This window comes from Rattus norvegicus, chromosome 4 (genome assembly GCF_036323735.1).
Source record: "Rattus norvegicus strain BN/NHsdMcwi chromosome 4, GRCr8, whole genome shotgun sequence".
Classification (NCBI taxonomy): domain Eukaryota; kingdom Metazoa; phylum Chordata; class Mammalia; order Rodentia; family Muridae; genus Rattus; species Rattus norvegicus.
Genome location: NC_086022.1, coordinates 133791067 through 133813214, shown reverse-complemented (window position 1 = coordinate 133813214; position 22148 = coordinate 133791067). Strand labels below are relative to the sequence as shown.

The 22148-nt window shown below is 45.6% G+C and overlaps 2 protein-coding genes across 2 annotated transcripts in view; both read left to right on the top strand.

Annotated features, from left to right (window-relative positions):
- Positions 1 to 22148, top strand: part of Eif4e3 (eukaryotic translation initiation factor 4E family member 3) — a 148597-nt gene that overhangs the window by 45184 nt on the left and 81265 nt on the right. The window lies entirely within an intron of this gene.
- Positions 4568 to 22148, top strand: part of Foxp1 (forkhead box P1) — a 691302-nt gene continuing 673721 nt past the window's right edge. Inside the window, exon 1 of the mRNA XM_063285823.1 lies at positions 4568 to 21757. The gene's annotated coding sequence lies outside the window, so the exon portion shown is untranslated. The remainder of the gene's footprint in view (positions 21758 to 22148) is intronic.

Genomic DNA, 22148 nt, shown 5'->3' with positions numbered 1-22148 from the left:
GTTAGGTGGGCTCCCATCTCAAGGAAAACCCTAAACCGATTCCTTAACCAGCTAGCTAGACACTGGTGGTTAGCTTTTCAGTTTGTTTTCATTTTGCATATGAATGAACACGAAGCATTCTTACATTTCCTTTAATCTGCTGAGGCCAGAAGTCAGTCTTCACCCTTCCTGGTGCTGACACGACTCACGATTTTAAAGCGATCCCAAGGACATAGAATTGGAGAGCAGAAGGGACCTCTGAGATCATCCACCAGTGTGTCTGTCTGCTTAGTGAGCAGAAGGCCCACTGGGGCCCTAGCTTATCAAGCTTACCCGGCTACACCCTGGAGCTTTGGGCATCTGCATTTTGAGCTAGTGCCCTGTAACTCTATGAGGTCTTGAGGCCTTAAGGCTTTGAGAACCTCTGATTATATCCAACCTCTGCATACTACTGGCGAGGCCCACCCACCCAAGATACCCTGAAAGCAAGGTATGATAGCAACAGTCTTACAAAAAAAAAAAAAAAAAAGAAAGAAAGAAAAAAAACAGTCACTATTCAAAGGGAAGATATTCATAAATAAGAACGTTATAGCTAGGACCACAGCGATCCTAAGTAGCCCATTTCTGGAAGTCTATAATATAAACCTTTAATACGGAGCTGTGGCTTCTCTCTTTTCTGAGTACCATTCCAGCCTGTTAAGAGAAGAAAAATTAATGTTCAGAAAAAAAGTAGCTACTCCATATGTGCAGTAACTACTTTTCTATAATGTCTTATGGCATCTGGGGTTCAGCACCATTGAACAAGATTAAATGAATGTTACAGAGCTATAAAAGTGCATGTAAAATACCGCAAAACTGCTCGGAGGACTATCAAAGTAGCCTGGGAATGAGTTCCCACTAAAATTAATTGTCACTTTCTAAACGTAGCTTAGCCAAGCTGTTACTAAACTGGAGGGAGTCTTTAATACATACAAGTGTTTAAAAAAAGAATCAAATAGGCACTCCCCAAAGCATGCAGATGGGAGACAGAGGTCATCATGAAGTCAATACTTTTTTGTCCATCATTGCTCCTGAAATTTATAGTCTCATTGTATCTGTGTGTGTCAGATGTGCCTTATTAGAATATCCAATAAACTGACCTTTGGATATTCTATTGCTCTGTGTCCTTCTGAAATCATGGGTTTACAGGAATGTGTGTTCCATGTTGTTTCGGTTGCTGCCTGAAACACACACACACACACACACACACACACACACACACAAGGATTCATTCGATGAAACACAACAGTTCCAGACATTAAGGTTGGATTTTTTTTTCTTCTTTGAACATCTGTTTGGGAAGAAGTGTTTATTTGAGATTTGTTAAACTGGCAACTTCGTGTTAACAGAAATGATCCTTCTGAACAGAAATTGATGCCTCTGAGTTTCTGGTGGGAAATTAGTGTGTCTCTTGTTACTTTTTTTTTTAAAGCAGTTTTTACTAAAAATGTAAAAGAATAAAATAGAGTCATTTTACCACTTCATGTAATGACTGAGGACTATTGAAGACTTTGGATATGTTTTTAACACACATGTAAGCTTGCTAGTCCTATGGTTTTGGGAGTGTATCTTGAATTCCCTTCAGATTTCTCAGACTCTAATCAGGTAACCAGGCTCTCAACCACTGTATGTGTTCTTAAGCTCTGTTGATGCTGACTCCTTGGTATTCACCTACGCTAAGTCACCCTGACTTCACGCATGCCCTCTGGGAGCATGTTTTCCCCCTTTGAATTAGCACACAAGAGAATTTCAAATGTAAACTCCTTACACACACTTCAGCTACAGAGGCATCTAGCAATATTTGTCTCACGTTTAAAATCTTATCAGTGGCTTGAAAGGGATTCATTTTTTTTCAGCTGTCATACCTGTGCAAGCCAAACCAGGTTTGCTTGCCTCATGTTTCTGATGTGTTTGCAGTCCTCCCCCACCTTCCGCCACCCCATATGATACCATCTGTGCCCTGTGCAGTCTGGGACCCCTTCACATCTGGCTACAAGCTGGTGTAATGCCCTTCCTTTTGATCTGGTCTCATCTAGTGATTTGCACAGTATTTTTAAGGTCAGACTGAAAACTTTTTCTGTTCTAGTTAGTTTTGATTTTATATCTCCGGGTGTTTGATGTTCAGATACATGTGAAGGTTGCTTCTATAAGCCAGTAATTTTTATTCCAGCCTTTTGCAGCAGTAAGGTAAGTCGAGCCTATATTCTTCTCACTCAAAAATGTAGTGATTTATATGTTTGGTACAAAGTTTTTTCATACCAGAGTCTTTGCTGTTTTTGCACCTGGGACTCTATTGCTATGACTTTATTACATTCCTTCTTGTTTTCAAGAAAACGCATTTAGAGTATGCTAAGAGTGACTATTTCTCAAGACTCGATTCTGAGATCTTTGCTCATCTGTTGCCACTAATTGGGTTCTTGTCATTAAAAAAAAAAATACCGTTCGTCTTCTGGGTTTAAAATCTCATGCAGCTTTATTATCTTTATCTTAATTGCATTTCAAATATATATGTGGTGGTTGTCATAATCCTGTTTATTTTCAGCACAAGGCACAACACAACTTTCTGCCAAATGGCTCTAACATGCCTGAGGCTCCCTCACAGTACCCGGATTGTAGTGGTTCTACGAGATTCCTTGTTTCAGATTTATGGAATGAATGTAGTTGCCATAGGGCTCATTTTGGTCTCATGGAAAACATTTTGCATATTCAAATTCTTTTTTTTTAACCTTTTATTTAGAATAGTGAAGTACATTAAGTCCATTCCTTTTCTTTCATTTTGGGTGCTACAGCTGGTCTAAAGTTTCCCCACTTCACCAAGCAAAACGAATTGATTCTTCCTTTCTGGTTGCATAACCCGTCCCCTCAGAACAAACAGAAACACCCGAAAACTCATGTGTCTTCCGTTCATCGCTCCAGTTTCCCTTCTCATTGTACAAGCATGCAATTCAAGCTTATGTACGGGAGACTCAATTAATTTTAACACAGCAAATTTAATGAAATCTGTGAGGGACAGGGTATAACACGGAGGCTGTAAAAATCTCACAGGGCCTCCTCATTCTGGAGTCCGCTCGCCAAGACTTGCAGCCAAGCAATTGAGGTTGCTTTAGCATCCAGTGGGCCTTTTTGGCATTTGCCGTTCGGTTGTATTGTTAGCAGAGGTTCTGCCTTCCCACCTCACACACAGCACTCGGAGGCCCAAATATTGCAAACATGCCTTTTCTTCCTCGGTGGCTCTTTCAGTGTGATGATTACTGCTAAGAAAAGAAGACAAAACAAAAGAAACTTTTAAGTGCCTTCAGTGAAGGCACTAAAAAAAAAAAAAATCTCTGGAATCCTACAAGCTGATAAGTCTTTTGTTCGAAGAAGAGAAGAAAACGGTAGCTTTTACAAGGCTCAGCAAGTTCAAATATATATCATTGAAATATATTTCTATTTCCCATCATCTGCCTAGGCCACGGCGCTGACTAGCTTATTCCTTGCCAGAGAAAATAAGTTTAAATCATAAGCATATTTAACTAGCAAGCATAAATCATAAGCCTTTCTAACCGTAAGCATGTTGAACTTTGCACAGTTTGTACAGATGGCGTGGCTGACTGTACCCCTCCCCACGGTGAGGATGTGGACAGGCTCCTACTCCCCAATTTCCTGTGCAGCTCAGGGAACTGAAACCATTTGTTTTACTGCGCCTACAGGATTCTGTAAAGTTTGGACCCAGAGCAAGGTTTAACGTGATCCTCCTTTCCTACTGAAGAATAATGGGGGTGAAGGGGGACTCCCTTTGGAAGATATATCCCCAGAGTGCCCCACTTACAAAGCACAAGATGCTGGTATTTTTTAAAATGTGTCTTCTTTAAAAAAAAAAAGCATCATAGGGCAAAAGAAAAAAATGCTAGCAGAGGTTTATTGGCTTCTAAGAGCAACTTCGAAGAGGTTGACTCTACGGCAGCTCTTTCTGACAATGCACACAAATTCTGCTTGTGTCTTGTAAGTCCTGGCTGACCCTATGGGTCAATGTCTGGGCAAAGTTCAACATGCTTTGGCTGTAGCCATGGCGGTGTTCATATGGAGAGTGGCAGTACTAATATCAACCCATGTGGGTTGGCATGCCATCGAAGCACATAGATGATGCCCCTTACTAGTACTCCCAGTTTTGGTATGTGGAAGTGAAGGTTAAGACGGGTGAGGAACTTGCCCAAGGTCATACTGTGAGTTCATTGCGGAGCTCAGCTGTATCTTTATTACTCTCCCAAGTTACTGTGGCTCTAGAATGTTCTAAAACCGGGGCCTTGATAAACACTGAAGATTCCAAAAGGCAAGAAGTTTGAGATTTCCTCATGGACTCACTTCCTCCTCCTCCTCCTCCTCCTCCTCCTCCTCCTCCTCCTCCTCCTCCTCCTCCTCCTCCTCCTCTTCCTCCTCCTCCTCCTCTTCCTCCTCCTCCTTCTCCTTCTCCTGTTCTCCTCCTTCTCCTCCTCCTCTTCTCCTCCTCCTTCTCCTCCTCCTTCCTCTTCTCCTCCTCCTCCTTCTTCAATCTATTGCTTTATAAAAAAAATAAAAATGGAAGACTTGCTGGCCTCATCCAAAATAGTCCCACTACAGATGAGGCAGTGGCCCAGAGACATAGAGTGACTGACTACTTAAAGTCACACAAGCAGTTTGTGGAAGGGTCACAATGGGTCCCCAAACCTCCTGCCTGCAAGCCAGAGTCCCAGCTTTCACTTTGATGCCTCATCCCCCCAAAAGTATTCATTTTCTCACCTGCTTCTGCAGCAGATCCTGCGAGCAGCTCAGTCTTGAAAATAGTTTCCACCCCCGGCCCCCTCTCTGCACTTGCTTATTTTCTCAAGGTTTTAACGGGGAATTAAAACACTTCCATTTGAAGCTGGCTTTCTGTCTCACTTATTGAGTGCCCAATCTGTAGACGCACATGCCTAACACTCTTCCCCGAAGAATGCACAAGAATCACACGTTTGACTGCTGTGGATGGCAGGTGAAAAAGAATCACTGCCGTAGCGTGGAGCCCCTTAAACATATTCACGGCCAGCGCTGGATTATCCCAGCACAGATGGATCAGCCGCAGCTCCCTCTTCTGCTTACTGGTGACCTTTAGCTGTTTGTGTTTGTGAGGGCTCCTATCAGAGACTAGAAAGGAGAGCCGAGACGCCATGACTTGATTTCTTGACCAGAGTCCTAGGGTCCTGATTAAAGTTTTAACAGTTTTCCCAGTTCAGGCAGCAGAATGATTGATTGTAGGAGACTCTTTGAACCGAACCCACCTGGAGTGCACAACGTGGCCTTGGCTGTGAACAGTCAGAAAGCAAACTGGTTGTAATGCAGGGGGCTTAATTATTGGGTTGAAATCCTATTAGCTGGTGCCTAGAGCGAGTTACTCAACAGCTCTGAGTCACAGTTTCCTCATCCTTAGGAGGGAGAAGTCAGCTGCTTAGAAACAAATAGCGTTGGGGGGGGAGGGGGATGCAGCTGGGACTCTGCTCTTGGTAGGAATGACCGGAAGGCGAGTCTCTGGGTTTGTCCCCAACGGCTGATACAAGGACACTTGCTCACTTGACACTCGAGGCACTGTCCCTGCTCACCTGGTTACCATACCAGAAAGCCTTTGCTGGCAGTTGTCTAGCCAAGCCTGTATTCTGCTTCTCTACTGGTCTGTGTACCACTCATGCCATTCAGGGTGAAACAAATTGTCCCCTTTGGTGGCTTCTGCGAACCTGCTTTCCAAGTTGATTGGCTGTGAGTGAGTTTAAAATATAAGTGAACTTACCAATTAATTATTTTTCAATGATTTTATTGGCATTTTTTGGGGGAATATGCACAGGAAATAGGGTGTATGCCTATCTTCTAAGCTGAACAAATTCTTAGAGAAGTGTTAAGCCCCTTGTTTTCCGCTGTGAATTATGGGCATCCAAGCATATAACTGTGAGGTAACTGCTGGATCATCATGAGGATTCTTTGAATTATTCGAATGCTATTACTCTTGTCATTGTACATGTGTGTGTGTATGGATGCATGTATGTACATGTAGAGGTCAGAGGACAACCTCCAGTGGTTCTCAGAAGTCGTCTGCCTTGTTTTTTGAGATAGGTTCCTTCCCTGGTACACAAAGCTAGCCAATGAGCCCCCATGAGTCTGCCAGTTGCTGCCTTCCCAACAGGTACTACTACACGTGACTTTTTATTGTGTGTCCGGGAGGTTGAACTGAGGTCTGAAAGCGTGCACAGCAAGCATTTTACCGACTGAGTCATCTCTCCCAGGCTCCTACATGCATTTATCTTAGTCCCTGACAGCGGAAAGGAAATCTGACGGGCATCTCTATAGCACATTTCTGTAGGCTAGATTGACTCATTCCCCCCTCATCAAGTGATGGCTGACTAGCTGTGCTGTGTGCTAGGCCCAGAAAATGTAAAACATAAGCACCAAATCCTCTCTACTTCGTGGAGCCTAGACCTTACAGACTTGAGAAATAGCATTAAAATGGACCACGAAGCTGGGTAGGGATGGTATATGTCTTTAACTCCCAGTATTCAGGAGGCAGACGCAGGTGGATCTCTGAGTTCAAAGCCAGCCTGGTCTTCATAGTGAGTTCCAGGACAGCCAGGGCTACACAAAGAAAACCTTGGTTTAAAAAAAAAAAAAAACCGAAAAACAAAAAAAGAGCCACTAGTCCCCAAGAAGAGGAAGAAATTAATTCAAACATCCTTGAGTTCCACAGACCTGACTTACAGTACAGACTCAGTGAAATGTTTGAATGTTGTCATAAGCAAAGTTTGCTTTTGTTTTCAATTCAAAGTATCCTTAGCTTTCTGAAGCCGAGTGTCTTCGATAGACTCATTATTATTTTAAAATTCTCTAATAACAGTTTAGACACTGGAGTCGGTAACCACAAAGGCTGTTTGTAATTTGTTGGCACTTCCCAGATCTCTTTAAAAGCCAAGCAAGCCCCTGACTTTGGCTGCCTAATTCACTAGGTCTTTATGTGTACACCTGAGGGGTAGCAGTCATTAAAAAAAAAAAGCCCATGCACCAGCATGTTAACTGTGGGGTTCTTACATTGTGGAATGTCTCAAGATGGCTCACTCTGTAATTTGTAAAGCCCTGGAACTCCTTATAAACCAATATATAGCATCTGAACAAGAAACGTGACACTATGTCTAGGCTTAAATGTTTCAGGGCCATTGGCTTGTGTGTTTTTTCAGCAAACTAGGCACTCCACTAAGTGCAGGTTAACAAGACCAGAGCATTGTAAAGGAGCATCTGCCCTATGACCCAGCACGAGACCCCTTCCATATTCATTCCGGAAGTGAGGGCAGACCCCAGCTCAGCCCTATAGCTCTCCCACTCTCACAGGCTTTTACGACTGGCGGAAGGTTGCACCCTACCATCCCAAAGCTTTGTGGAGTGATTCAACATTTACTAGGACTTCCTTGCTCTGTATCCCTGGTCACTTTAACAAAGACAACAAAAGGGAGCTTTTGCCAGGGAGGAGCCCACTCAGAATGCTTGTGTCCAAACGGTTTCAGAAGTTAAAGCAGCATTGTCAGCGTGAGCAGGCCCCTGTGCCTAGACGGGCTTATTCCATGGGACACCAATGCTGATTCTCCTCCTGACCTGGGCTTCCAGCCCAACTGCATCCTTCCACTTCAAAGGCTTGGCTCTGAGCGGATCACACATTTTGCTTGATGACAAATTAATCAAACTTGATTTCTTGGATGAGATAGATACTAAAGAGCTACAACTCCCCATGGGCCGAAAGTCAATACGGCCCTTCTGGCTCCGATTAGAGTAACAAAAGGATATCTGAGAGCCATCTTCCTCCCTGCCTGGGCTGCGGGATGGGGCTGAAAGGCAACGGGGGCTTTTAAAGGAGAAGAACCTTATTAAAACACATTTCAGCTGTGGCCAAGTGCATGGCGAGCCCTCCTGATGACTTTGAGAGATGCCCACCTCGTCTCAAGAGCAGCGTTTCCGCTTCGAGCGACCTAGAGGAAGCAGTATATTAAGCATCTGAAATGTTTATGGATCGCCCCCTTTTATGTTCCTGCCGTGAAGATGAGTTTAAAAAAAGAAAAAAATCGGCCTGGGAGATCTGGCAAATGTTAGAGATAGCTCAAGTTTGGATAAGTAAATTTACTTCCATGGGGGCTAAAAAAAGAAACTCCTGGAGTCCAGGGAATTATTTCTGTACCTGTGAAGGCAGACCTGGGACAAGGTGAAGTGGTAAGCTTCACAGAGCAACCACTGCAGGTCTGTTTCGCAGCCCACTCACGTGAGAGAGCAGAGGGAGCCTTCTGCTAAATCGGGGAGCACAGGATTTCTGCGCAAAACCCTCTTAGCAGCTTTGTCATCCGCCTGTTCTGTGGAGCATCCAAGGACATCTCTTGCCTCCTTGTGTGATGGCTCTGTGTTCTATATTTAGAAGAATTGCTGCTGCACAGAATATGGTCCCCTGACTGTTCTGGGGGGGTGCTTTATGCCCTTTCCCCAAAAGAATTGCAAAAAGGGGGTTCCTACCTTCATGGCACATCTCAGTAAAGTTTATAAATGTTCTCTTTAAGAAGCAGGTAGGATGCACAAGTCTAATGACCCTGGGTTCCTGTTATATAGGACGGACTTGAGACCATTGCCAGCTGCAGACACAGGCTGGGGCCACAGGGATCCCCCAGGGATTGTTGAGAACTCAGAAGGAGGCAATGAAGTCCCAAGGACCTGACACTTCTCATTCCTGACATTTATCTTGAACGTCCTTCCCCAAGCGTCTTTCTGCTCCTGCTAGCAGTGCCCAGCGTGTTTGTGCTATTCCAGCATGCTTAATAACTTAAAGCTGTGTTTTAGATTCAAACAAAGAGCAAAATACCCGGAGTTCTGCCTCCCTCGCCCTGTGAACTAACTCTTTCAGCACCATCTTGCCTAGTTCCCTGACATGTGTGCTCTGTGTTTTGGCCATCCAGCTCCCTGATCTCTCTGGAGCCCTGACCTGGATCCCAACCTGTGTGTCCTTAGGCAGACCCTGGGGAGAGCCAAGAACCTCCCACAAGCCTGTTCTGCACTCTTTAATGGCGACCATCCTTCTCGCTTCTTATAGTGTAGGGAGCCTGAGTTTTCCTGTGTCTTCCATCATGTCCCCTTCGCAATGTCAGTGTGGTCAATGTGGTCCTGGGCATGTGGTTCTCAGGCCTTGGTCACACTCCTGCTCATTCCGTGCCCTCCACAGATGCTAGCTGGTAGTGAACAGGGGAACCAGCATTTCCCCAGGCTCCTCAGAGATTTGCTTTGAGAAACCCACCCATAGGTGAGAGGAGCTCTGAGTTTTAACTGGGGAGATCAGCTTCTCCCACTCCAAGCCAGAACCCTGTCTTCTGAGGTTCTGTGACCTGGGTTGTGCTGCCTGGCTTTCCAGGCCTCAACTTACCTGTCTGTAGAAGGAACACGAAGTGTCACCATCATGGAAGGTGAGGGGCATTAACTAAACGAGCTGCTCTGCGCTGATCATGCAGGCCTAAGGATCAAAATCTTGCTACCACAGTTCTCTGATGTCTAGGTGTTAGCTCGTTGACTAATTATTTTTAAATTAATATTCTGAAGCAGAGTCCAGATTCCTATAACCCCAGACACCCCATATTCCCACGCAGCCACAGACACTTATTTCTACAAAAGTCCCTTTTTCTAAAGGATAAAAGTAGTACACACTTGTTTTCTCAATTGCAAACAATAACTATAACTAATACGTCATCGATTCCCAGCCTAGCCCCTTCTCCAAATGTTGAAATTAATTCCTAGCCTGATGTGATATGTGTGGTTGGAATTCTAGCACTCAGCAGACTGAGGCAGGAGGTCTAAACGTTCAAGGCCAACCTGGGCTAGATCACAGCTCAGTGGTTAGAATAGGGTTTTTTAAAATTCAAAATATTCATAGGAAGCAACAAGTCCTGTGAATATGTAAAGACATGGAGAGTCCAGGGTGAGGCAAAAGACATAAGAAGAAACACTAAAGACAAAGTTGGGGGTGGGTAGGTTGATGTAGAGATGGGGCCTTGCCCAGGTGAGACTGACATAGTCTGTTAGCAACACCCATCTCTTCTGTGTGTTTAAGACGCTGTTTGCTGGAGAGGTGGCTATTATGCATTATGATTCCTGTTGCTGCCTGGGCTCCACATGGCAGGAGGCAGAGTCCCTGTGAGTAGTGAGGTGAGCTGGCACCTTATAAGAGCGTGGTCTTCCTCTTTCCACCAGGGTTCAGGAAACTGTTGATCCCACAGAAGCATCACTGGAGGTTGATGGGTTTAACCTGGGGGAGTCCTCTAATACTGTACTTTATTCTGCAAGATTGCTTCTGGTCCCTGTGCTGATGTGGCAGCCTGTGCATTAGGAAGAGTTGCCAGTAGACGTTTTTTGGCTTGCTCTTGAGTATGTGTCAGATCCTAAGAGTAGAAAAATGGAAGTCAGTGGTTTTGATTCCCCTCCCCTCCTCTTTTTGTTCTGCTAAATAGGCTGTTGTGTCGGCTTGGGGAGGCTCAGTGGCCCTAGGATGTCAATCAAAATGAAAAAACTAAGACTGATATGTGTCAGGATTCCTCAGTACTGAGGCAACGGGGATGTTCTCTCGTGCTAGAGGCATCGAAGACTTCTGACTCTGCAATGACCCAGGTCTAACAAGTCTTCAGAGCCCCTTTGTGTGGATATTTTATTTAGTTATTTTTTTCCTCCATGATCCCATAGTTTTAAACTTTTAAAATCGCATGTGTTGCAGATAAAGACATGTGATTAGTTCAGAGGCTGGACTGTTGGAGACCAGAATGTATTTATCTTGACACTACAGGTTTTTAAAAGCAGATCCTGTTAGAAGTGACAGATTTCCTATCTCTGATTTTTCCTACTTGCATTTTGAGAAGTTCACAATAGGTGACAACTGTCTATTTTTAGCAGCCCTGGCAATGCTCAGCTCATTTTTTAACAGAATAGGTAAATAAAGCCCAGAGAACATTAGGTTCTTTAGGAGTCACCTCTCTAGCGCCTCCTGTCAGTGTCTTCGTGGATGACCTCAACAGCACTGTATGTAAGCAATCTCTGAGGTCCGGCTGGCATGGCCTTAGGAGTACCAAAGACAAGGAGCTCTGGAGACACATGTGAGCAAACAGTCCTTTGATGGCCAAGTGCATCAGGGAGTGAGCCCTCTCAGGGCAGCAGCTGGAGCCCCTTCACTCCTTTTCTCCTACCTTCTTTCTCCCATGGCTGCCATGACAGGTTTCTTTTTCTTTTTAAAGATGTATTTATTTATCCTATATAAGTACACTATCACTGTCCTCAGACACACCAGAAGAGGGCAGCAGATCTCATTACAGATGGTTGTGAGCCACCATGTGGATTTGAACTCAGGACCTCTGGAAGAGCAGTGAGTGTTCTTAACCACTGAGCCATCTCTCCAGCCCCCATTACAGGTTTCTAAGACCCAACTGAAGCTGATCTTCTAGAAGACTTGTGTTATAGGATCCCACTGCCCTAGGCACAGGCTCAGCAAAATGGTCCTTTCTCTGAGCATCTGCAGGTCCTGGCCAATTCTCACTTACCTTTGTCTAGCCAGGGCTTCCTAATTCTACCTTTGAATTATTCAGAGTCCACTTGGAAAGAGGTCAGAAGGCCAGAGTTCTTTCTTCTGTGGTTTGGGCTAGAGGGGAAGAGGATACTTGTTCAAGGTCACAAGTTAGAGAAGCCCAGAGCAGCTTTTACCACCCTGTCTCTCAGCCACCTCCCTTCTCCATTACACAACTATAATGTTGCCTCTGCCTAAAAAAACATATCTCTTGTATTCTGTACTCTTGTTTTCAGAATTCAATTTATTCCAAGGTTGAATTTTTCACTTGATTATTTCTTTTAATATAAGAGTTTTGCAAATCACAAATTGCTAGCTTGTAACATTTTGGGTAAAGAAGGCAAGGTCACTGTGAACACTGTTACTCTAATAATACTTTGTTGCAAATGATACTTCCCCAACCCAATTAAGACTCTCCTAAGAAAAACAAAGGGGTTTTGATCCAAGGATGAAGGGACTCCTCTCTGGGGGTCCCCAAGCTCACCACGCTCAGCTTGAGACCCCTGTCTTGGAATGATTATATCTAAGGCCTAACAAAGTTGTGTTGGACAGATGCAGCCTTCGGACATGCTTTGCCAGCTCCCCAGATTCCTGTATTCTTCAGTGTAGTTTTGTAGACAATGTTGTACAAGCTCAAAAAAGCACAAGTGTGAGAATTGGCTGGCTGCCTGTGTCTTGGCTCACCATAGCCCCACCCCATGGAGGAGCAGTCTTAGGAAGAGGAAGGAAACTGCTCTCAGGGGAATCTGGCCATGATGGATTCTGTAGTGTAATTTTTTTTTTTGGTAGTCAAATTTGGTGTTGATTGTTCACTAGCTAGACCTCAAGAAATGCTACCTTCTTATAAATGCCACTGGAGGGAGGTGGAGACTTAGAGCTGAGCAGGGAATGGGTGCCTGTCCTCTAAGAAATAGCCAGTGTGCTCAGGGCTCAAATTTCAAGCCATCTTCCCCACCACCCCCACTGCCACCTTCTGCCCCCCACTTTCCTTTCAGGGGGCTGGCCCCTCTCTCGCTGGCTTTTGCATGTGTTGACTGGAGAGAGAAACACCACATCTGTAGAGTCTCCAGGCTTTGAAGTATCCACGGAAGACTGCGGCAGAGAGCAATCCAGAGTTTCTGTGTTGCTGGTGGATGGGTTGTTTGTTTGGTTTACTGTTACAGCAGCTGCCGGTGCAGCCCGAACTGTGGCCTGGCACCACCGGAAATTAAAGCGCCTTCATTTCTCTCTTCATTTTCTACCCCAAATAAGAGCCTTTAATTTTTTCTTTCTTTTCTTAAATAGAAGCCCACACGGAGACAAATGCTCCATTTGTTCCTATGCACGTCCTTGTTCATATGGACGTGCAGGTCTTTGTATGTTCCTCACGTACACGTGCATGCTTTCATCAGACAGCACTCCCCATGCATGCAGCACTGAAGGGCTTCCAAAGAGCAGCTCACTGATCTTTCTAAAAATAGTGTTTTTATTTTTTAGAGTTTGAGTGTGAAGTGTCCCTCGCAGGCTCATGTAGTTGACACTTGGTCTCCATCTCTGTGGCAAGTTCCTAATAAGCCGCGGTAGCTGCCACGACTCCACAGCCACATTAGCCCCAAACCCCTGAACTTTCAAGCTGCTTCTCTAAACTATGTCACTGTGGCAGTGAGGATAACTAATATCTCCATCTTGCCGGAAAAGTGCCTGGGCAAAGGGGGGGAGGGGCAGTTCCCAGATCCCTGAGCCCTATAGTGGGAAATCACAGGACTCATTGGCACCATAGAGAGCTCTCTAAGCCAGGGGGTACTCCTTCCAGGCTGCTGGGGACAAAGTGGCCCTGTACTGAGCCATATCCCTTGTGTTGCCTCAAGGTTACACAAGATGAAATAGGAGCAAGGAATTACACAATAATTAAAATACAATTAATAACAATGTAATCTTGCGATAAACTATGTATATTACTGGGAAAACAGGAATCTTCCTGACCCAGGAAGATGAAGTGATGATTTGTCCAAGGTGAATTGGCAGGGTTCGATACAGGAATCTCAACTCCGGCTTCACCATCTTATCCGATCTCTAGTCGCTTAGGAAGCGCCAACTTGTAGCAGACCCTCTTTCTGTAACATCTCACCTCGTTACAATGTTACAATCTTTGTTCCGATCTTGCTGGTGAGGAAATGGGCGTGACTCAGTGCCCTGTGAGAGGCTGTCACGTTTCGAAGGTATTGCAGCCGTGGTCTGAAACAGGCTGCCTATCCCCCAAGCTCGTTCCATCCATTCCAAAACGGGGCATTTCTACCTCACTGCATAGAATTGCAAAAGAGCCCATTGGGCAATGGATTGATTGATGGATGGTGCCTAGTGGGAGAGGGCTTGGGAAAGAGGGCCTGTTGGTGTTTACAGCTGCCCCCAGGGAGCGAAGCAGTCCTTTCTGCACTTCTCACAGAGGTATCTTCAGTTCTTGTCAGATGAGGAAGCTGAATTCTCCAGAGATTTTTCACCAGCTCACGTGTGTTACCGAGGGGGGGACACCATGCTCCAAATAGAGCTTGCCTCAGGATATGGCCCCTAGAGAGTGATGTGCCCAGGATGACACTGAGGCACATTGGGAGAAAGAAGGGTTCCCACTTGCCACTTGGGGTTCACCTTCCCCATCAGCACAATACCTTTAGCCACATTCTTCCCCCCTCTCTGTCCTTCACCAACCAAGAGACACTACCACCCACCATCCTCACGGGGGATTTTATAAAGATAAATTGGATAATTTCAGAATGGTTCTTTGGGCTGCTTGATGGAGGAGGTGCCATCTTAAAGGGAAACAATAATAATTATAATATTTGAAAGTATTTATGAAAGTCTCTGTAGGGGCAATTAAGAGGAGACCAGCTGGTACTTGTGGAAAACTCACCAGTTGATGAGACACCCATGCCCACCTCCCCTGGCAGGCTGCTGGAATGAACATGGAGGGAAACCGGAAGGCCAAGTGCTGCAGATGTGGGGCCCTAGGAGCTGCGAGCTAAAGCCCCTCTTTGGCCTGTACTAAAATAACCAACCCATGGGTCTGAATGAAGCCCGCATGGCCGGTCACTACCTGGGACTTTTTGTCACCAAGCACTAATGTTGCAATTTCCAAAGACTGCAAAGAACCCTCACTTTCAGAGCCTTGGGATCCGTCTGATAATCACTACGTATTCATCCCCGGGACAGATAATTCTTACTGCTTCCTCATGGCACCTCCAGGGAGCCCCTTCTCTTCTGTGTAAGGGTCTCATGCTTGCCATCTGAAGGGGTTAGGTGCCATTAGGGTGGAGGGGGAGTCGCCTAGCTGAGGTTCCTGGCTATTAATGTCTGGTCCACTCTGTTTGCATGGTGCTGTCTCCTACACAGAATCCTTGGTTGTCTGGGCAAGATGTTCTCTCCACAAGCCTTTGACCCTCCAGAGTGGCTTCCTTGCTCTCATGCCCACCCACTCAGCCCCTGCAGCTCTGGGTGCATTCACAGTGTCGCCTTCCATTGCTCCCTCCATATATCCTTCCTTCTCAAACGTTCCCTCCTCCACCTCTGATTCTTTCTCTCTTCCTCACCTTCTGCCCACAGATAGCTGTTGGCTGTGTGAGAGCAGAGTGTATATTGCCCCCACCACCACCAATTCAGACAGGATAACCTTATATGCAAACCCTTAGGTACCTTCCTATGTCCTATAACTTGGTTTTCTGCTCCTACCACCCCTACACAACCCCCATCCACCGAGTGTGAGCAGAGCCAGGGCCCAGCCCCACAACAGGACTGTTCCAATTGCTCCAATTGCCTGGGCATCTGCTCAGAATTCAGGGCTGTATCCTAAGGACCTAACAGGCCACATATCTAATGCCATATCCTAGGCTACCTTTGGAATTAGCTATACTCTGGGCACTCCAAGTAAGGTCTCTATGTATTTCCATTCCTCTCTACAAAACCTGACCGCCTTATTCTCTACCCCTATAGCTCTCTCTTACTCTAGGTGACTGTTTCATACTCAAATGTTCATAGCTAATGGAGAAGCCATATGTAGAATCAGTAGACCGTCTTAGAGAGTACAATGTGGGATCTGTGTTGAGACCACAACATGAAAATTATATGTCCAGTGGGGACCATTGTTGTCTTTAACATATTATATCTCCTAAGACACCTTCTCTCGGGATAGGGATTTAGCTCAGTGGTAGAACGCTTGCCTAGGAAGCGCAAGGCCCTGGGTTCAGTCCCCAGCTCCGAAAAAAAGAACCAAAAAAAAAAAAAGACACCTTCTCTCTCTTCTCTCCCTCCCTCCCCTCTCTCTATCAGTCTCTCTCTGTCTCTGTCTCTGTCTCTCTGTCTCTCTCTCTCTCTCTCTCTGTGTGTGTGTGTGTGTGTGCGCGTGCACCTTAGATACGGAGATCAGAGGTTGACATCAAGTAGCCTTTTCAATCATTTTCTACCTTATTCTTCGAGACAAGGTCTCTCCTTAAACTCATTCGTTCAGCCAGGCTGGCTGACCAGCAAGCCCTGGGACGCTCCTGTCTTCACATCTCTAGCACTACCATTACAAGTTCACAAGTGATAGTACACTTTGCTTTTTACACTGGGCATTGAACTCAGGCCCCTATACTTAGATGGCAAACATCAATAAACTATCTCCCAACCCCTACCTTGACAGGATATTTTATGTATGTATGTGTGTGTGTGTGTGTGTGTGTGTGTGTGTGTGTGTGTGTATTGAAACGGGGTCTCTCTACATAACCTTGGCTGTTATGGAACTCACTCTGTAGACCAGGCTAGCCTTGACCTCAGAGTTCCATCTGCCTCTACTTCCCAAGCACACTGGGAATAAAAGTGTGTGCCACCACACCCCTCCTGGATAGGATATTTTAAGGAAAGAATGTTGCTGCTCTTGCAGAAAACTAGGGTCCAATCCCCAGCAGCCATGTTGGGTAGCTCACAACTACCTGTAACTCCAGTGTCAGGAGATCTGACCTCTTCTGGTCTTCATGGGCACCTGCACACATGCATGCCCACATATGGAGAGCCGCACATGCAGGGATGCACATACATATGCATAATAAAAAGTAAATCTACATCTTCTGCCCACACATGCAGAGACGCGAATGCAGAAACACGCATGCAGAGACACGCTTGCATATACATAAATAAAAAGCAAAGCTTTTCAAACAAACAAACAAAAACGGAACGTGAGTGATAGGACATTTGGCTTTGAATTTTCTCCCACATTCCATTCCCTTCCTGTCCTCAGAGTTTGCACTGCTCCAGTTCACTGCTGAGAGCACCCGAACCTAAAAATAGTGTCATGCCGACTTCTGCTTAAGAAGCTAGGCTACACCCCTGACCCACTCCATCCTGCATCTGACACCGGACTGCTCCTTCAGAAGTGAGAAATTTCATCTCTATGGATGAACTCTGATGGCATAATTAAAACCTTCCCATCCACCACTGAGAGCACGCTTGCCTCTTAATGAAACCTCAAGGGTGGCATTCACACTGAGCCCGCCCTGACATCTGACATCTGTGTGATGGAGTGGCACCCTGTGGGAGGGAAGTTCCTTTGTGATGTCTTTAAATGGGCTCCTGTGATCCTCTCCCTGACACATCCTGCTTGGCAGAGAAGTGTTTGTGAGTTCACAGCGCCTAGATCCACATCCTGGCCCTGTGTCATCGTTTTACCCTTGTTATATAACCTTAATGAACTTCAGTTTACTTACCCGTAGAACGGGCATAGCACACTGAGATCCCATAATAAGCTCTGTGCTATCCTTTTCTGCATATAAGGGCCGTGTAAAGCTGTCATAAAGCCCTATAGCAGTGTGTGCAACATGGCACCTCCAGCCTTTGCCCAGGAAGACTTGGTACCTGTTTCCATTGAGAGAGAGAGAGAGAGAGAGAGAGAGAGAGAGAGAGAGAGAGAGAGTTCTGCACATACATGGCTACAGTGTTTGTGTGCGAGGTCAGAGAACAACCCTTGGGTAGGTCCTAGGACTCAAACCGCTGTCATCAGGCTTGGCAGCAATTGGCTTTATCACTGCGTCTCGCCAGCCCTGTTGGGCTTTGGTTTTGTTTTGTGAGACAGGAATGCTCTGTGTATCCCAGGCTGTCTTTGACTTTACAGCCCTCCTGCCCCAGTCCCCTGCGTGCTAGGATTACGGTCATGCTTCACTGTCCCAACTTAGAAGGTTTTTACTCTTTTAACGATGTAAAATAGCAAGGATGAAACAAATTGTCCAATCTGTCCCAGAGAGTGCACGGTCGGGCCCTGACGTGCCCATACTGTAGGAAGTGGCAGCCCAGCCTAGCCCAGTGTGTCAGGGAGATGGCATCTTGACCGTATCTCACTGCACTGGCCTGGGGGCCAAACATCTTTGCCCTTCCTTTGCACTTCGCTCCTAAGCAGTGTGTTTTCTGTTTGAGGTCGCACTGCCCACTAGAGCACCTACCTAGCCTCCTTCGGATCAGCAGGACACCCCCACCCCACACCTCTCGACCGGCAAAGTGACTCATGGATTCTAACCCCCACCCTACAGCTCCCTCCAGCCACACCACCATACCAGGGAGTTTTCTAGCTACAGGTTGGTGAAGGTTTCCAGGGCAGGATGTTTACAACCCCTAAAGGAATGGGCAAAGAACCAAGCGGCCCTGCTTGGCAACCCTTAGATGTTCTCTGAAGCCCAAGGCACCCTGCCAAGCCCAACTCGGGAGAGGAAAACACAACAAGTGCTGATGTACCGCCATTTTACATGTAACACAATAAAAGTTTGCAGGGTGATTGAATTTTCTAAACAAGAAAATACAATGGGCCCCATCCATTACCCACGTGCTGCTGATCACCTCTGCCGGCTGGCCCAGGATAATCCAAGGTATTCTGTAGAAGCGTGAAGAAGAGGCAGGGAACGCACACACCCACGATGGCTCCACAACACCATAATGGTGGAAAATATTCACGGGACAAAAGGTGTAAAACTCAGAGGAAAGATGTTTTTACCCATACAACTCTCTGAGAGCATTCAAATAGGGATGGCTTTCATTTTAGGTAATCGACTGGAAGACAAACCTTATAGGAAACGACACCCAAACCCAGGGGTTCGTTTATTGTGATGTAATGTTTTGTTTTGTGTGTGTGCACACATTGGTATATGGGTAGGTACATGTAGGTTCAAGTGTATTTAGAGGCCAAAAGTCAACTTTGGTATCTTTCCTCAGGAGCCATCCACCTGATTTTTGGAGATAGGGTCTCTCAGTGGGACCCGGGGCTCACTGAATTGGTGAGGTTGTCTGGCCACTGATCCCCAGAGATCCCCCTGCCTCTACCCCCCCCCCCATGTAAGCATCAACCAAACCTAGACTTTTAAGTGGCTTCTGTTTCTCATGTTGGCACAGTGAGCATTTTACTAAGCTCTCCAGAGCCTGACTTTACTGTAAGTTTTACAAAATGCATTTCTTTCAACTGCCATTACTAGCATCATGTAGAACGAGTGGGGTGGAAGCAAGCTTTGTCTGTGCCAGGCCCCATGAACACACATGCACATACACACACGTCTGGGAAGCCCTGGGGCACCCCAAAAACCAGTGTTCCCCATCACCTGGGAAAGGGGGTGCTTAGAATTACAGCTAACCAAGAAATGGAAGCTTATTTGTTTCTATTCTCAGTATGTTTGATAGACTAGCAAAAATATGTTTTTACCCATATAACTTTCTCCTACCTAGATGGAGAATAAATCTTACTAATTTCTTAGTTGGTTAGTGATACCACACATGCGCAAATGGATATTAATATTTAAACAGCAGTACAAATAGCTTATTTTAGACCCAGCACCGTAACTCGGGTATTGATGTTATCAAATATAAATTCTTTTTAAAATGTTCCAGGCTGGGGATGGAATTCAGTGGTAATGCTGCTGGCTAGCACATGTGAGGCCCCAGATTCTATTCCTAGCACCACAGAACACATAAACAAACATTGTCCTTCCATCCTAAGGCGTTGAGGTAGTTGTGCGCTAAGTGAGTGTGTTCAGATAGAGGAGAGCAGCAGAGAGCACGGCCAAGCTGCCCGTCTGCCCTTGTCCATGTCTTCTAGAACGTTCTGTGTGTTAGAAGAAGAAGAAGAAGAAGAAGAAGAAGAAGAAGAAGAAGAAGAAGAAGAAGAAGAAGAAGAAGAAGAAGAAGAAGAAGAAGAAGAAGAAGGCGGCAAACGCTTTGTCAGACTCTGTTAAATGGTTTTTTGGCTATGAAAATGTAAGCATCACTAAGAACAGTTTTCATGGCTGCAGCCCTCCTCCAAATATTTCCTCTATTTTGAGGGTTACATTTAGGAGAGATCTCAGAAGAAGCAGATTTCACCTCTGACACAGCAAAATAGGCGGCACCCAGAAGTTTCCGGAGCTCAGGCCATGGTGTTCTCATGAGGCTGACCTGACAAGCTAGCTAACCTCTCAGCTGGGTATTCTATCATTCCTTAGCAAAATGTAAGACTCCAGTGATGTGTATGAGGCAGGTAGGAAGCCACACGGATGAGATGCTAAGCCTCACTGACAGCAGGAAAGATTTTGTGAGAAATGGCACACTCTCCACTTTGCTCCCAGCCACCAAAACAAACAACAACAACAACAATAAAAGGCAGTGTTAAAAAACAAAAAACAGGGGTAGGGGATTTAGCTCAGTGGTAGAGCGCTTGCCTAACAAGCACAAGGCCCTGGGTTTGGTCCCCAGCTCCGAAAAAAAGAAAAGAGAAAAAGAAAAAAAAGAAAAAAAAAACAGCAACAGCAACAGCAACAACAACAACAACAACAAAAACCAAGGTAGGGAAGTTAAGGATGACTCCCCTTAGGAATCCAGAGCCTTGTATGGAGCTGATTAATAACAGAAAATCTTTTTAAAATGCTCTCCTCCCTTGCATGAATGTTGAGTGTCTATCATTCGTAAGGCACCAGAGACAATTTCCTTCCCTTTCCAAGCTGGCAACACCTTACTTTGTAAGCAGTCGTGTTGAGTTTTAAAGGTTTTTCCAGCCAGGAAAGAAGAAAAAAGTCTAAAGACAACATGACTTAAAAACCCAAACCAACAGAATATAAAATCGAACCCCTGGGGTCTCCTTCTAGAGAGTTCTAAAATCCTGCCCTTGTCTTTGAAGGGGTTCCTAAAATTCTTTCGGCTTAATTCCACCATTCCCTACTTGCAATATCATGTTGAGGATTATTCTAAATGATTCTGAGACTTTCCACAACTATGCCTATTTCAAGTCTGTTCTCGGAAGATGGGACTCCACAGAAGGCGGTTCACATGATTTTTAGTCCGAATCTATAAATAATTGGTGTATCCATTTTAGCCCCCAAAACTCCCATCTGGTTCTCTGTTCACACAAGACACTGGGCCGAAAGCTCGGAAGGATAGTAAATCCTGAGAAACGGGGACATCATGGGGTAATTGTGATCATAGTAGACGCTGCTGGCTTCTGGCTTTCTGAGGGCTTCAACTTGGCTTCCTCACAGGGGTCTGCACCGACCCATGGGCAGGCACCGGGGAGAATAGCATCCCTTCTTGATGGGTGTCCATTAAGCCTTCTCTGTCCAGTCTCTCCCTATTTCTAGGTGTTAAAACTCTGATAGCTCAGTCCTGGGTCTGACCTCCTTGCCGTTCCCCCTGAAGACTTTTATAATTCCTGTGTGCAAGAAAGGGAGAAGCGCACAGCTTGTTGGGGGGATCCCAGATGGAGTCTGCAGGATGGATATTAGGAAAATCAGCTCTTTGGGGTGGGAAACAGAGAAATTGGAATCAGAGCGGCAATGAAACCCCATCCATGTTAGGAGGTGGGGTGGGGGTGAGGCAACCCATAATTCTACTTCTGCATTTGTAAACAGTCACTTTGAAGAGTCCATCTGCACTTGAAGAATTCCTAATGGGTACAGTCAGTTCAGCTAGCGCTGTGCTGTGTTGGGAGTCTCTGATCCTGTTCCTCTGGTTAAAGGGGGCTGGGGATAAGTAACAGACACACAAACATATATTTAGGGAAAGATGGTGGGAATATGGGTGCCGGGAACGCCCCTCCAAATGTGAGGGGTGACAGAGGAAGAGAGGACATTCTCAGTGCAGGGAAGGCAGCGGGACAAGCCTCCCAGAAAGGAGGGGGAAAGGTCAACAAAGGTAAGTCTGAAGCAAAACAGAGTTGGGGTGGGGGTGGCAGGGTGGGGGAGGTGGGGCTAAAGTGGGGACTAGACAAAAGTAACAGAGGCAAGCCAACAAAACCCACCCACCGTGGTTTATTGGGCATGTTTAATTTGAAATTGTGATCCCTACAATTACTGAGAGTGGAGCACTTAAAAAAGAAAACACTTCTATTGTGACAGTGCAGGAAGAACTGGAGAAATATTTGACATTTGGATGCCTTTTTATAAACCGCCTTTGTTCCGTGCTGCTTTTGCATGTAGTTAAATGCATATTAATTTTTTTCTTTCATAATGAATCACCGTATATTCTGGGTCTTCTCTGTAGAGAAGAGAGCGGGTGTCTACAGACTGGAGGCTGCAGGACACCT